A 16,320-nucleotide genomic window follows, 5' to 3' on the forward strand; every position below is an offset into this window, starting at 1 on the left:
TGGTCATGACGTCATCCGCCGTGACGTCCCGTTCAGCTATTGGACTGATTTCACATGTGATTCAGAGCGTGGGTCGCAGAAGGCGTTCCCCTAGCGTTTTCGACGCAGCTCGAGTTCCTGAAGAGGAACTGATAACCGGATAACAATGAGACAAGAGCCACACACACACTCCGGCCAAACAGGTGCAGGCAGCTGACAACAAATAATGAGTCTGCAGGCGACCTCGGTTCTCTTAAGAACTAATTTGCATGTTGGGAGCTGAAGTGGGTTCCAGGGTGGACTGCCTATGTTCTTGAGGCAATATGAAGCACTTCAAAGCAGTACCTGCCTCTCCTCTGGCAAAAACACATTGACAGCCAGAAGTAGTGGAGGAGGGGGAATGTAGTGTTGTACCAATGAAGGGGAAGGCTTTGTTGGCATACTGATTGATAAATGAACATCAACCACCACTGCTGCTGCCCATTAATCATTTGGAGTACATCAGACATCATATGTCAGAACACCATACACATGACCAGGAGGCCAGGAAATAGAGTTGAGGTCTAGAGCTGCAAGAAACACGGGAGTGTATATTTGTGTGTTTTTTTTTCTTTCTCCAACATTTCTCTTTTTCTTCATAATTTGTTCTTTTCCAAGAATGGAAAAAATAATCAGTGCAGTAAACAATTGGGATTAGAGGTTCTTTTTTCATTTTACTGAAATAAGGGATCCATTAATCATTACTTCTGAAGAGCCTGACACATACAGAGCAGCTATATAGATAGCATTCGGGGCTGAAAACGTAAGGTTTGAATACAGTCTAGATATTGTCAAGATACTCAATCTTTCGTATGATTTTCTGAATGTATGGCTAAGGAGGAAAGCTAAACTTGTGTAAATAATTGATCAAAATGTTCATTATAGCACAGTTCGGTTTTAAATCTCCTGAAATGCGCAATTATATACACATAATTATGCATCCGGATACAATCACAAAACAAAAATGCACAGTTAAGAAATAAATGTTTTTCTTTCTCAGTTATAGTACTGCATTGAACTGTTACTGTAAGTGAAATAAAATAATAGCATTTAAGTAATAATAACAAATATATATATATATATATATATATATATATACATTTATAATAAATAAAAAATAAATATATAGAATACAAAAAGAATAGAGAAACTAGTATTAGTTTTATTTTTAAGAAAACAAGCAGTTAGTAAATGAATAGAGTGCAAGTCTAAAAGGGGCAAGTTGTTTTTGTTTAGCAGTAGTAGTAGACGGTATTAAAAGTATTAGACTAAATGGTGCTGCATTGTTTTGTCGATTTAATTGGGCATTTTGTGAGAGCTTTGAAGACGCTGTGCCAGTGTAACAACAGTGTCGTGCATAAGACCTGAATAATTGGAGATACCTTATTATCCAAATTGTTTAGATTTTTAGAACATATATTAGCTTATTTATATATTTATTTATATTAGCGACCAGTTAAACTTGACAGCACTGCATGAAAATTCGGTCTGATTTTCACATTGATATAGAAAAAAAAACAACAAAAAAACGCAGACAGGCTGAAAAAAAAGCAACTGCATTCTCTGACAGGAGGTGGCACTTATTTCCGTGTCTACTTGCTTTATCACAGAGAAGAGAAGAAAGGAAGTCAAAACAGTATTTACGTGTTTTCATTTACATGTTTGTTTGCATATTTTTGCATTTTAATCTGGATTTAAACAAGGCAGTGTAGAAAAGAGATTATTATTATTATTGAACAATAATAATTAATAATAATTTGAATAATACAAATTTTCATAACCCATTGGCAGGTGTTTTTACTTTATTATATATATTATATATATTTTATAACACTAGCAAAGCTACTGCTCATTGAACAAGACTTAATGCCTTAGAGGAGTAGTATCCATCAGGGAACCATGGTTACATAAGTAACCTGAGACGTTTTTGTTGAATTGTCCATTACAATACCCATAAAACAAACTATTGCCGGAACTACCTGCAACGGAAGGAATTTGCTGGTACATTGAAAATGATGGACTGGTCCCTATCATGGCCTCTAAATAAGATTAAGGCACTCCATCAAAATCTTAATCAAGAGTTTTTTTACCCATTTTATCATGTGCCACGCACTAAATCCAATCATTTAAAAAAAGCATTAGAACTACTCTAGAAAGTGCTTTGATATATAATTTTACAGTATTAAACTTTAGTGCTGAAGTTTCACATTTAATGTAAGGGGTTTATTAAAATTAATTACCATTACTATGAGCAATATTAACAGTGATGCCAGCCTTGGCAAGCACCACTAATTATGCGAAAGTATGTGGCAATTAGGATCACTAGAGCATGCTGCTATGACTGGTCACACATAGATGATAACGATGATAACGTTCGTCATTACAATTGAGACCAGCTGCAAGTGCAGTGCCAGCGCGCCTAGTGGGTGAAACCTGTCCTAATGCATTACTGCTCTGTTCTGAAGATAAAATACTACACTACACCACTGCCACCTGTGCTTGTCGCTAAGCACTCTTATCTGGTTATATGTTCTGTTACCACACATTTGTCATCCCCACACACAACATAAACCAGTGGTGTTGTACAGGCTGTGGTCCACTGAAAGCACACAGCTAATTTCAGTTGCACATGAGAGCTCTCTGAAGGTACTAATAATGAGAATTATCAATAGGCCGTCATGGGTGCCTGCATATCTAGTAGTGGTTGTCTAGGTAGCAAATCCTCATTGGGAGACAAGTGATTACTCTCTGTCAATAAATGATGCTGGGTTGAATGGAGATAACTGGATATAGACCACAAATTATTGCAGCCCCGACAGAATAAATAAAGGCTCTCCCAAAAATGAACATTTTGTTTATTTACTCTCTCTAATGTCATTTCAAATAGATTACATGGATTTCTTTCTTGTGTGCAGAGAGAGAAAAAAAAAGATGATTTGCTAAATGTTGAAGATGCTCTTGTAAATGTGGTTGGCGATCCATACTGTCAAGCTACAAAAATGACTATATAGTACCATGAAAGCAACATAAAATAATTTTTACATTTTGTGTGCTATATTGATAGATAATTATTCATATTAATCTGTAGCTTTAGGTCTAAAATAGCTCAAAGCTTTATAATAGATTTGTGGGAAACAAACCTTCTTACACATGAAACATAACAATGTGTCCTAACTACACGCGACGCAACAAGATTCCAGCGACAAGCAATTTAGGTGTCCACACTAGACGCGACAGAATCAATCAAATATCACAGCCAATCAGAAGCGCGTGTGGGTGGGCTCTCTCTGAAGCAACGAAATGGATAAGTTTATAATTTAACATTATTAAATGTACATACTGAGTGACTGATACAATCTTTGTTATGGAATACACTCGTTGGTTCGCAGTGAGGTCACAGTTTTAATGTACATTTTTGCTTTAATTTATTTTCAAGACCTGAGGTAAACTGTCTGTTGTTGCTTTAAGTATGGATATAAATGCTATGCAATATGATAGTCAAACTCACATTAGACACTTTTAACATTGAATAAAGCACATAATCTGTAACTGAGATTATCACTGTCATTAGTTTGTATGTTGTTGTTCCAGCTGTGACGTCGCGGAAATAGAAACCGTTTCTAAAATATAAATTTTGCGTGTTGCCGTCGCAGCTAGTTAGGACAAAAACTCTGATTAACATGGAAAAGATACCTTTTATCGCGTGTAGTTAGGACACAGTGTAACACTATTTTCATTGTCCTTTTTTAAGCTTTAGTGTCACCATCCTCTTTAGCTGTACTTAAAGGTGTAACTTAGACATGGCACCATCAGAATATATTCCTCAAGGGGGACCAATTGTAGTATCTTGAAAATGCATGCAAATTTTGTGGATGTTTGATATACAGTATTATGTCATATTAGGATGCCATTAGATTATAGACTAAAAGGCAACAAAAAGAAAACTATGAACTTGCACTGAAACCAACACACCTCAAGTTCAGTTTGCAATCTTTTGTTATTTAGAGAAAACAACACTTTATTGTGGTTTGTTTTTGGTCTCCAGACTGAAAAACATAAGAAGTGCCTACTGGAGCTGAACATAAACAAGGCATCTCTACTGATCGCTGCAGACAAGAAGGGGAGGGAAGGAATCTCATCATAAATTGTGTTTTCTGTGCGTTAGTTCAGAATGGCTCACACTTCATCACTCCATCTCTATACATGAGCACCGCTACCGGCTGATGTTAATGCTGTTTACTCTGAGCACACTCTTCATCAGGATAGCTGGGAATTACACTGGGAAATCGAGTCCTTGTTGTGTGCATTTTGCTATTGTTTAGGAATAATGATGGTCACACCAGAAGTCCATTCATGCAAGTCTGAAACAACATGAACAGCTGAGTTTCTTGTAGAATGTTTGTCTATGCTCTGATTACATGCCACAGCTTTTACAGCCAAATTTGTATTGTGTTTACACGTGTAGCTCTCCTTTTGCAGCAAACAAGAGACCATTGTCACAGTCTTTATATCTTTACATGAAATATGAACAATGAATGCTGGGATAGGCTCCAGCATCCCGTGAATCTACATAGGACAAGCCATTTGGAGAATAAATGGATGAATGGATGAACAATGAAACAATGTCTACTTTCGCCCTGTCACGGTACCAAAATTTCAGTAGTCGTTATCAGTACCAGTAAAATTACCCAGTTCTCTGTACCAATTTTGGTACCATAGCAAAAACTATTGTAAGTATTGTTTTTTTTTTATCCAAACACAAATATTAAACAAATAAAATTAGTTAATTATCAATGCTACTGAGTGAATAATACATACTATTAGGTAGCCCACACAATACTAGGTAGCATAAAAAAAATATTATATATATATATATATATATGGTTATCAATCCTGAAACTTAGCAGCATGAAAAAAAAAATCAAGTTATATACAGAAATATCATATCACATTTCACCTGCAGCACAAGCTCACTGAGTGAAAACTGCCATTATAATAAATAAAAAAACTGTCTATACGGCACAATGAATCTTATTTATGTTTATACTTTGTTGGTTATAGAGAAATGATTCCAGAGCATGCAGAGCTCATGGTGAACAAGCTCTGACATTTTGAGTGGATTTGACGAAAAAGCCTCTGATTCGCCATTGCGTTCACACGCTCATCAAGCATGTTTGTGATTGGCTACAATGCTCAACGCTTCAAAAACACTTTGTAAATAGAAACCTTTGACGTTTTTCACAAAGAACTCAAATACGCACAGGAGCATTTAAAAGCAAGAGGCAACCTAGCCGACCTGGTACTCAGTGTCAGTATCATTGCATTTTTAAAATGTAAGTATCAACTTGGAATTGAATTATCAGTACTTCTGACAACACTACCAGAAATAGTGTCTTACCTAGTATGATGAAGCACAACACTCATTTAACATTAATGTCTCTCAACACTGATAATCCTCTCTTCTGGCGTATCATTAGGTACACCTCAAAATGTTATAAAACCTTTGCATCATACATCATGTCGAGGTTTTAAGCAATGCTTCCTGAGAGCATGGAGTGCACTGGCAAGGAGCCATTAGCCAAAAAAAAGAAAAAAAAATCACATGCACATTAGCTCATTAAAACTGATTAATTATGGCACACCATTAAGGTATTGCAACATTTAAAATGATCAGGGGAAATTGATAATTCCAGACTGTGAAATGACTTCATGCCTTGACTTTATTCACAAAAAAGGATAGATATTACCTGGTGATTTGTTTGTTTAACTACCTCTGATATAAATGGCCAAGCTTTTAATACCATTCTATGACCAGAAGTTGGCAACTATACTTGTTAGCTATGAATAGCTATATGACTATATATGACTCTCGCGTTCTATTTAGTTGTTTAAACAAGCATGATTAAACAAACCTGATTTACAATTTGTAAGAAACTTGAGAAAGTTTGAATACAGACGTGAATACAGAACAAACTGCATAAAACTGCAAAAGAAACATAGCAAACTCTTTCTTGCCATAATACAAAATTACTCTGCAATATCGCTGCAGTACTGTAACATCAAGTATGTCACAACTTGTTTGCTTGCAGTTCTTACAACTGAACCGTTCCGGTTGACAGAATGTCAAGATTCTTCACTCTTTCTAACACATTCACACAAACACTGACACGCACACACAAATCTTTCTTCCAGGGTACAAAGACAGTTTAATAAATGGAGATGGCAAAAAGGGCAAAAGCAATTTCACTGTAAAGAGGAAAGAACAACATTGCCAAAGTTCTCCAGAGTGCAGTGCTTTAATTTTAAAACGAACCCAAACTTGTATAGTGTCAAGATAAATTTGCACACGTCTGAACATGTCTGCATGAAACAACCTTTCAACCCTGCTGCATCAGCACTGCTTCATGTGTGTCGTATGCAAGGGATGACAGGCGGACGGATTGAGGGCGAATGGGGTTTTAAGGCTTCTCGCCCTCAAATGTCAAAAAGCACATTTATGATGCACTCACTCCAGTAAAGCTCTCTCCAAGGAACGAAGGCAAGAGATATCAGTGCTCAGGCAAGGCTGATGGAACACAAAAGAGGTTCCAATAAGATGGATAATGAAAAGTCCTTCCATCCATGTGACAACTCTGAATGAAGTGATGGCTTGAACGTAACGCTGCAGAAACATCTAGGTTGGTAATGAGGTAAAGAAGAGACATGTCCACAGAAATTGAAGTGGAACCTAAGGTTTAACAACCAGTTTGTCTTTGAATAAATGAAGATGTGGAGGACACAGTAAAGTAAGCTATTCGTTTATAAGAAAAAAAATGCATTTTATTCTCAATATTCTGCAGAAAAATTGTGCCCAAGTCTCTTGTGCAAACTGTTGACCCTCCTTTTTTGGCACTATGACTGGGTAAATATACTCATTAACTCCAGTCCACAGACTCCCAATACATGTTTCAGTCACACCTGTACATCTTGTCTTATTTATATATGCATGGCACACTGCCAAAGAACATCTCTCTGTCAAACCAATGATCAGATGCGATAACAGCAATGCATCATTTTATGATGCTTTTTTAATTAAGCAACATACAACTAGTGAAATGCATTCTTGATGATCCATTTCGAAGATGGCTTAAACTGTATGACGGCTGAAAGATTCATACAGTTTAAAGAGGTCAATTAGGTCATAACCTACTTTTTTTTTTTTTCATTTGCAATATTTTTAGCAGCAGAGCTTTAAAGGGGATGCATTTTACAGCAATTTCTTAGAAAGGGCTTTAGTATGCTGACAGTGTGATATGCTTGTTAAGACTGTGCTCTCTAAGAGGGTTTTTAAAAACAACTGGATACTCCGGTATGTTTTTATTCTTTTGTGTTCCATTTATCTCTTGGGCACGATCCTAAACCAGCATTATCATACAGGGCTTCATCAAGGGCAACTAGTTTTTCAGACAACCCATCAATTAGCCCAGGGATAATCACAGTCCTCGGGGTCAAATTCATACATGTCACAAGGTCATCAGTGATCCACTGCTACAGTTTGGATTTTTGGAGAATTAGAATTTTGCTGCTTTCTCTGCATAGCAATTAAACATATAATGATGCATATAATGAATACCATTATAATGAAATAAAAGATCTACACTGCAGGCTTGTCGATTATAATAATGTGAGAGGGGCCATTCCTACAGGGCACATTCTTTCTTGCATTCCTTTGGCTCTAAAGCTCTGATGTTAGTCTATGAACGCATGCACCAGATGGGCATTTGAGAGCATTTTACTATTTTTCGCTTGGTAAACCACGGTTATTAGGGCTGGGTAAAAATATAAATTTCTCGATTTTAATCGATTCTCACTTTTACGAAATGTTATTGATTCTTAAATCCCAAGAATCGATTAGTCTGGCCTGTTTTCAGTTAATAAACGGAACACTGTAGTGTGCCTCAAATCCAATAAATCGCAAAAAAAAAAAAATGAAACAATGTCTCAGATTTCAAATTCTGTCCATTTTTTTCAACATTCAAAAAATTTATACCATTTCAGCACTGTGGAGTGACAGATCGCTGTACCTCCTAAATTCAAGAGAAGTGGCAGCGCGAAGCGCATGTGAACTGATAATCTCCTCTGCTTTAATATCATTTACAGCACAAAATAAACATGAATGAATGTATGGTTAAGGCATGTTAAAAGAAAAAGTACAACAACAAAATATTGCTGATTTAAAGGGGTCATGACATGAGAAATCAAATTTGCCTTGATCTTTTGGCATATACGAGGTCGTTGTACCTCCTCATTATAAAAAAAGCATTTATTTAATCAAGCTCCAAAAACGGCTCGTTTTGGATCTGAGGGGCAAGGTGACGTCATCCGGGTGCAGTCGTTTGCATAAACACTGCAGTGTTTCCCACAGCCTTACACTCTATTTGTGGCGGCACTCCCCCGCCCCCACATATAAATATGCAAATTCATTTTCTGCCAGCAGGAGGCGCTTTTAGAGCGGGAGAGATAGAGGTTTCTCCGGCAACAGCTGTACAAAAAGCAGCGCTCCGCTCACAAACGCTGCTTTATCAGGCATTACATGCAAAATGAAATGAAAATGACATCGAAAATTTTCTGAAGACAGTCATTTTCCTTCTGAAATACAGTGATATAAAACACCCGAGCCGGTTTTTTATTTTTAAACGTGCAGTGCTCATGTTTATTCAACGAAGTCAAAGCCTTTTGGAAAATCTATTTGTGGCGGTCAGTTTTGATATTGTGGCAGCCCGCCACAAATAAATCAATGTATGGGAAACCCTGCACTGCCTCCAGAGCAAGACATTGATGAATAGTCTTCTTCTCACTATAGGCCACGCCCACTGGCATTCAGCCACTTAACACCTTTAACACAGAACACACATTCCGTGTGAACCTGAATGTGGACAGTCTTTATGGTTATAATGTTTTGCTGGTGTGCAGTTGTGCGTATATTTAAGTAAATCTACTGGAGTTTTAAAACTGTAATTGTGAATAAATATGATTTACAAGTTTAAAATAATATTACTGAAAAATCTTGAAAATTAAATGAATTAATTAAGGCACATTTTAAAACCAAACAATGATTAAGTAACATGAAGTCATTTTATTACACCTCATTATCTAAAAGTTTCTAAAAAATTGACACAAAATTTCAGTATCTCTGGTCTAGTTGATTTTGAGAAGTTGGAATGGAATGTAGATTTGCACATTGCTAGTCAATTTGGAGCTTGGCTGTCTCCTCCTAGATTATCAAGACTTGAGTGTTCCCTCTCGCAAATCCTCCTGGAGGAGGAACATTTTGTGGAATCTGTCAGGTGTAACCGCCACTGAGGAAGAAAGCCGCTCTAACGTTCTGCCTCACAGATGACTGTCACCTAAAGGGTAAACAAAATGCAAGATGCCTGTGCTCTGGTGGGACTCGTGACTTATCAATACCATCAGTCAAGTGCCATGTGCGTCACTGTGCATTATCTCTCCCACCAAAGCACTTTGGCCCAACAGATGTGACAGGTTTCAAGCTCTCTGCCCTCACGTGCATACACTATGTAAACAACATCTGTTAGCCAACAGTTTAGTGATATCATGTCATTTCCAGATACCTAAATTTGATAACCTGCTGCTGACCAACCGCATTTGATGCCTCGGGTTTGATCAATAGCTAATGCAATCTGAAACTCTATCCATCATACTGATTAATGCCAACTGAAATCATAATACCATTATCGTTATCTGCCTCACCACCAATCCCAACTGACTCTACATGAAATAATGAGTGGCGAAATGATTAATAGGGAAGAAATGGAAAGTAAAAAGTTGACTGGGTTCTGGCAGGCAGGAGAAAATTAGTGTGATGCAGTCAACACATAGTTAACGAGACTAGTGCAGCCACAGGACCAAACGATTGAAAAGTAGAGAAATGACCAAGGTTTGAGTAATTGTCCCAATCTGTGCCTGAAGCCCAATATGGCTAACAGGTTGAATTTTTATGGAAGAGTCCAGGTCATTATATGCTTGTGAGCAGGCAGCCACCAAAAAGTCTGTGAAGAAGATAAGCAGTTAAGCTATCGGGAGAATGTGAGGCTGTGACCTGGATTTTTTCGACCTAAAATTAATTCCGTCCTTATCTTTGACTTTGCAAGTCTTCTGTTTTCCCTTTTGTCTCTTCAAATTCCAAGTTCAGCTGTCAATAAAAAATTGAACAAAGAAAAAAAGGACTTGTTTAATAAAAGCATGTTCCCTTCAAACTGGCCTTATCAAACACAGTTTATCGATATTTATTTGAAGCAGTTTTGACTACGAATCAAATGAAGTCCAAGTACCCTTGAAGCTACTTAATGAACATTATATGCATGCTAAAATGTGTGACAGCTACCTTTAGAAGATGAGAAGTGTTGGCCACTGAAGTGTAAATCCTATGTACTGGCAGGGAGCAAATTACCATATTTGATTTCTTTCGGAAATTAAAGAATCTAAACTAGCTGAACTAATAAATTTGTCTTCTTATCATAAAAAAGTCTTCACAGGTGAATTGCACTGAATTTTCTTGCACATACATAAGATATTTGCATGTTAAGTGGTCTTACTGAATTTCACAAATACATTAAATAGATGCAAATAAGATTTTCATTGGCTACAGCTCGTTAGGAGCATGAGCTGAATCAGTGAGTCATGAGTGCTTTAGGCTAACTTTCATTTCTCCTTTCACATATCTCTGTCTACTCACTGCTTGTACTAGTGAGTGACAAGCTCTTGACTGACCCCGGTAGAGTCTTCTTGCCATTAAAAAGGCTCACCTAGTTTACCTCCTGTCAGAATTGATTAACCCCAGCTCTACTTTTCCTTTCTGGTTATGCGGCTGAAGGGACAGTGATTTAAGGTCAAGCTGACATCCATAGCACAATCACACTAAAGTAAACCAATCTATTTTACTGTATGCTAATAGTTTGGGTTAGGATTTGTCTTGGTTTTCAAAACCATTGTGTCTTTTGTCTTGTGTTTCTGAAAATGTGTAATAATATTAAACAAACAAATGCACTGTCAAGTTTTACAGGTAAATTGTATCATTCTCCTAAAGTGAAGCAGTATTGGGGGAAATCTGCAAAAAAAAAAAATCATATGACCATTCTGACCCATGCTAGTATTCTAGTCAGATACAACCAGGCCAGGTCTGACATGAGACAACACATAACTTTGACCGTCTAGCTGGCACGTTCTCCTTTGTGTTTTCCTCCTGCATGCTGACCACATGCAAATTTCAGTGGGGATTGTCAAATAATCCTACTTCAGAGGTGTAAAAACTGCTGAGTCATCTAGGAATACCAAATACTAAGGATTTTGAGAGCTCAGACACATTTTTCTGCGTTAGAAAAAAGGCAGTGCTTTTCTTCAGCCATCCCAGTTTGACGTGTAAATCTGGATTTTTCACTTCTTTCCAGCATAGCCGCCCACTAAAAAAGAGGCTCTGAGCTCCAAGCACTTGAAAGGTTGAAGTAACGGTGAAAAGTCTGTTTAGAGACAGTCACAGTTAAGAAGTCATCTTGTTATATGCCTCGCTCTGCCTATGTGATATTGAAAACAAGGTGTAAAGGGTAGGGCAAGGTTAATAGCAAAACCCTGCAACTCCACGGTAGATGAGTCATGGCTCATTTAGATTAAAACAGGTGGTCAAATGTCAGAGAGTCGAAGAGGGTATAACATTCTAGAATAACATTGCCTCCCTCCAACCTTATGAATAAATAAATATATAAAAATTAATTCAATTTTAATATGCAAATGTCAGTTGCCTGAAAAAGGACAAGCAGCTTTGATATCTTGGGGACAGAAGCCAGTTTTAAAAGTTAGGAATAATGGATGGTTGTGACAAACAACAGCACAAACTAATAATTCCTCGCAGTAACTTTAATCACTTTGGCACCATCCCTTTAAAGTGAGATGCTAATGTAAAGCATTAATCTTTCCTTGAAGTTAGTGGAACTAAAGCTAGAGAGAGTAAGAGGGAGAGAGAGAGAGAGAGAGAGAGAGAGAGGGAGAGAGGGAGAGAGAGAGAGCAGACACAAACTGATGCCCACTTCTCTCAGTTTTGCAGAAGTGTTGAAAGTGGGTTTATTTTCTTGCTTTGAGCACTGCATTTGGAGCTATAATTGTAACTCTGGCCTGAGCCGAGCTCACAGGCTAGCTGAAAATGGCTCCCTTGAGGGAGGAGTCTTCTGGAGCTCACAGACCTTCAGCTTTCAGCACTTAACCTGCCATGTTTCTTATCTACTACTGCCCTCATTACCATGGCCTTGCCAAGATATCTGGGCTATGGTCTTCACATCTTTAATGTGGTTTTCAATCTGTTCCAGGCCATTTCACATCTGTACGCCTTGCCTCTCAAGGGTTGGGATATACACCAAAAGCAATGCTATATGAGTTAATTTCTTCTACTGTTCAACCTTTAGCATAAACTATTTATATAAAAAGGTTTAAACCTATTTTCTGTTTTTCTAAAGACATAGTTTATTTAAATTAAATTAAATAAAGGCATAGTCAACTCAACTACCACAGTGCTGCTGCAATAAGCCAGAAAGCCACAGGTAAGGCCTGCTGGAGATGAGCATCTCTCCTCGGCAAGCAGATGTGCAAACTGTCGCAAATGAAACTCAACGTTCTGCATCACATACTGGAGCTCAACACACAGTCAGTTTTGTTATAAGTGGTGAACACTAAATTCTGTCACCAGTGCTGTTGTCACTTTCTTTCTTATTGCAGCCTTTGATCTTGAAATTAGCTGACAATAAATAAAATGCAGGACATCTGTTGCTTTCAGTGATGTGAACTCTACTGAATTTATATTCGTTTTGCAGAGACACATTTATGTGGCCAGGTCTTTCTCCTATTAAAATGTGTAGGTCTAGCTTAATGTCACTCTCTTTCTTGAACATCCTGTTGTTGTCAAATTATGTTATGATTCTCCATAAAAATGCATTGAATCACGCCTTATGTTTTGTCAATGTGTATCATGAGGTTACCTTCTAGTTCCAAACCCACATTGTTTTCTTTCTTCTGTAAAATGCAGATGTCGTGAAAGAAAGAATAAAATCATGCAGCTGTAATCCATGTGAATGGGAACAAGGCCTTTTGAGCTCTAAAAATTACCTTTAATTACCACTGAAGTACTCTGCAGTCTATATTCCAAGTCCTACAATTTTGTGAAGAAAAAAAAATGAAATGTGAATAGTTTTTTCAATGAACATCTCCAACCCCTCCCCAGCAAACTCTCATGTAATGCACATGCACATGCACTGAAATGTCATGGAATGAAAATGTATGTGGACCTGAGCTCGAATTTTTCCAATCTCTGTCAATTTTACACTTTCCTATCAAAAGCCAAAAGACCCATAGATAAATAAATAAATCTCACTTTCGTCAAACATGGCATCTTAAAACACATCCATTGCAGGGCTGATAGTAAACATCATTGGTTTTAACATGTCTAATGATCATTCACAATGAAACTTACTTGACTTGCAAGTGTGAATGAGATTAAAAAAAAAAAAAAAAAAAAACTGCAATGAGGAAGAATTTAAAATTTCCATTCTGTTCCTCACAAAAACTTATGACATTAGCATGGACATCAGAAAAGAAAAGAAAAAGAAAAAAAAAAATGCCACAACATCCATCCATTTTCCAAACCTCTTGTCCTATAGGGTTAGATGGGTGGATGGCTATTTGGAAGCGACATCATGATGATTAAATAATGACAGAATTTTTATTTTGGGGTAAATATTCCTTTAACAGTTTTGATGCAACAATGAGGAAGAATTTAACATTTCCATTCTGTTCCTCACAAAAACTTATGACATTAGCATGGACATCAGAAAAGAAAAGAAAAAGAAAAAAAAAAATGCCACAACATCCATCCATTTTCCAAACCTCTTGTCCTATAGGGTTAGATGGGTGGATGGCTATTTGGAAGCGACATCATGATGATTAAATAATGACAGAATTTTTATTTTGGGGTAAATATTCCTTTAACAGTTTTGATGCAAGCTGCAATAATTTTTATAAGCACCGTGTAAATGCAAAACCTCCAGTAGCTACATGATAAAAGTGTATTCATACATACCCAAGGCGCTTGTTTGCGCACTAAACCCCCCTTTTCTCTCTCTCTCGCTCTCGCTCTCTTTTAATAAACAGTCAGACGTCTTCCACCCATTTGAAAGCAAGCTCACTTGCATTGGAAACCGGTTGCATAAGCGCGTTACTGTTGAGCTCATAAATAAAGTAACTCCATGAAGACCATAATAGGCTATCTATTGACTGAAATGATTTGTCACAATATGAAAACCAGCAGACGGAACAAACTACAGAAAACGCACGCGCAATCCAAGTGTTATCTCCGACATACTGGGATCCGATCGATCGAATTTGCAAGGTTTAGCTGTATTTTCTTTTATTATTTATTTATTTTGAACACTGAATTTATTCGTTTGAATATTATAATATTTAAGAATATTTAAGTTCTGAATACGACGACAGTAGCACATTCCTTCTCAGATAATACATTGGAATTTTGTATGGAAATAATCTTGAAGAATCCTAAAATGTAGTAAGTTTTCATTCAAGGTTATACGCTACTACAAGAGTAATCAATTTTCTATCACATTTTCCATTAATAAAATAGACGACTATAAAACGCACAACTCATAGTTACACGTTGACTTTTACCTCAGTAAAACAAAAGCTTTATGTCGCATCATCAGTATGTCAACCGTGTGAATAAATTAGCTACCGATCGACAGCGTGACTAAAATTGATCTTAATAAATGGGGGAAAGCAATATTTTAAGTAATATCATCTCAAAGTAACAGTCGTCAGTCTTGCCCGTGATAAGCTCTCGCTCCTGGTCAGGTTCACCTCAGTGTATCTGTAGTCTGCTGTGGCGAGAAGAGACCTGTTAAACCTTAAAACAAATGTCGTGTTCCTCTGAAAAACACACTTACTCGTGAATAAAACACTGTGGGATTTTACGAAGACATGTCTTTAACAGCGTTTCCTTGTCTTTATATCTATATGACACGCATTTTACGCATCATTCAGTCATTATAACATGAAATGTACCTCACCAGAGATGAATCCTTGTTTTCTTCCGACGGACTTCAGACACTTTCTGAGCTCTGGCAGCTGATTTCCCCCTCTGTCTTTCCACTTATTTTCCAGTGAATTATTTCATGTCCAATGGGTGAATTTTGAAGTATTTGCCTCAGATGCTGAAATGAGGATAGTGGGGGAGCGCTAGTAACGTTGGAAAGCCTGCCCTCCTCAAACGAACCTTCCCGCCCCCTCCTTCCCTCACTCGCAGATGGGTGCTGGATGGCGACAAATTTCCCGCTCGGAGGAGGGTTTGAATACATCGCCGCGGATCGTTTCCAAGTGCTTAAATGAAGGCTACGGTGACCCTTTGGCAGAGAATCACCAATTAAAGTAATAGTTTAGCCAACATTATGTTATTATTTTACAAGACCTGGTGTTGTTCCAAACCCTGAAACCCCAGATTATTTTGAAGAATCTTTTAGGCAGCTCTTTTCCATTCACAATTCCTTGTTCAAAACACACACAAGTGCCACAAGTCCAAAGTGGAAGCAAGTCTTGTCATTGATTAATGAGTTATATTTCACTTCAGAAGAAAAAAAAAAAAAAGTAGCCTACAAATTGTAGGCGATGTTGCTCACTACCTTTATGGTATATTACAGTATTTAAGAATATTTAGGTTCCGAATATGATGACAGTAGCACATTGGAATTTTGTATGAAAATAATCTTGAAGAATCCTAAAATGTAGTGAGTTTTCATTCAAGGTTAGGCGTTACTACAAGAGTAAACAACTTTCCTTCACATTTTCCATTAGTAAAATAGACCACTATAAAACACACTACTCATAGTTATACGTTGACTTTTACCTCAGTAAAACAAAAGCTTTATGTCGCATCATCAGTATATTTCAAAAGTCTGAAAATGCACCTTTATGGTGCTTTTATTTATAAGATTTTTTATGGACAAAAATGTTTGCCCCTGAATGCAAGATGAGTCAGCAATACTTTTGTTTTGTTTACTGGAAGTCAAAGATATACATTTTACACAAATATCTGCTAGAGGAAAATCAGTATGTGAAACGTACTGTATGTGAAACAGTACTCTACCATAGGGTTGGCCTCAAAGCTGAGGGAGGCAAACTAAAGCCACAATAAATTAATAAATAATGATGATTTCATAAGTTCTTTAAACAAGCGCAACAGCTTTTAGTTATTCG

The 16,320-nt window shown here is 37.1% G+C and overlaps 1 protein-coding gene across 1 annotated transcript in view; it reads right to left on the reverse strand.

Moving 5' to 3' along the window:
* The window catches only part of LOC107713170 (gamma-aminobutyric acid receptor subunit alpha-3-like), a 175,334-nt gene extending 160,069 nt beyond the window's left edge, over positions 1-15,265 (reverse strand). Inside the window, exon 1 of the mRNA XM_016518602.1 lies at positions 15,138-15,265. The gene's annotated coding sequence lies outside the window, so the exon portion shown is untranslated. The remainder of the gene's footprint in view (positions 1-15,137) is intronic.
* Positions 15,266-16,320: the final 1,055 nt, after the last annotated feature.

The sequence above is a fragment of the Sinocyclocheilus rhinocerous genome, unplaced genomic scaffold (assembly GCF_001515625.1).
Source record: "Sinocyclocheilus rhinocerous isolate Xijiao unplaced genomic scaffold, SAMN03320098_v1.1 scaffold387, whole genome shotgun sequence".
Taxonomy (NCBI): Eukaryota; Metazoa; Chordata; class Actinopteri; order Cypriniformes; family Cyprinidae; genus Sinocyclocheilus; species Sinocyclocheilus rhinocerous.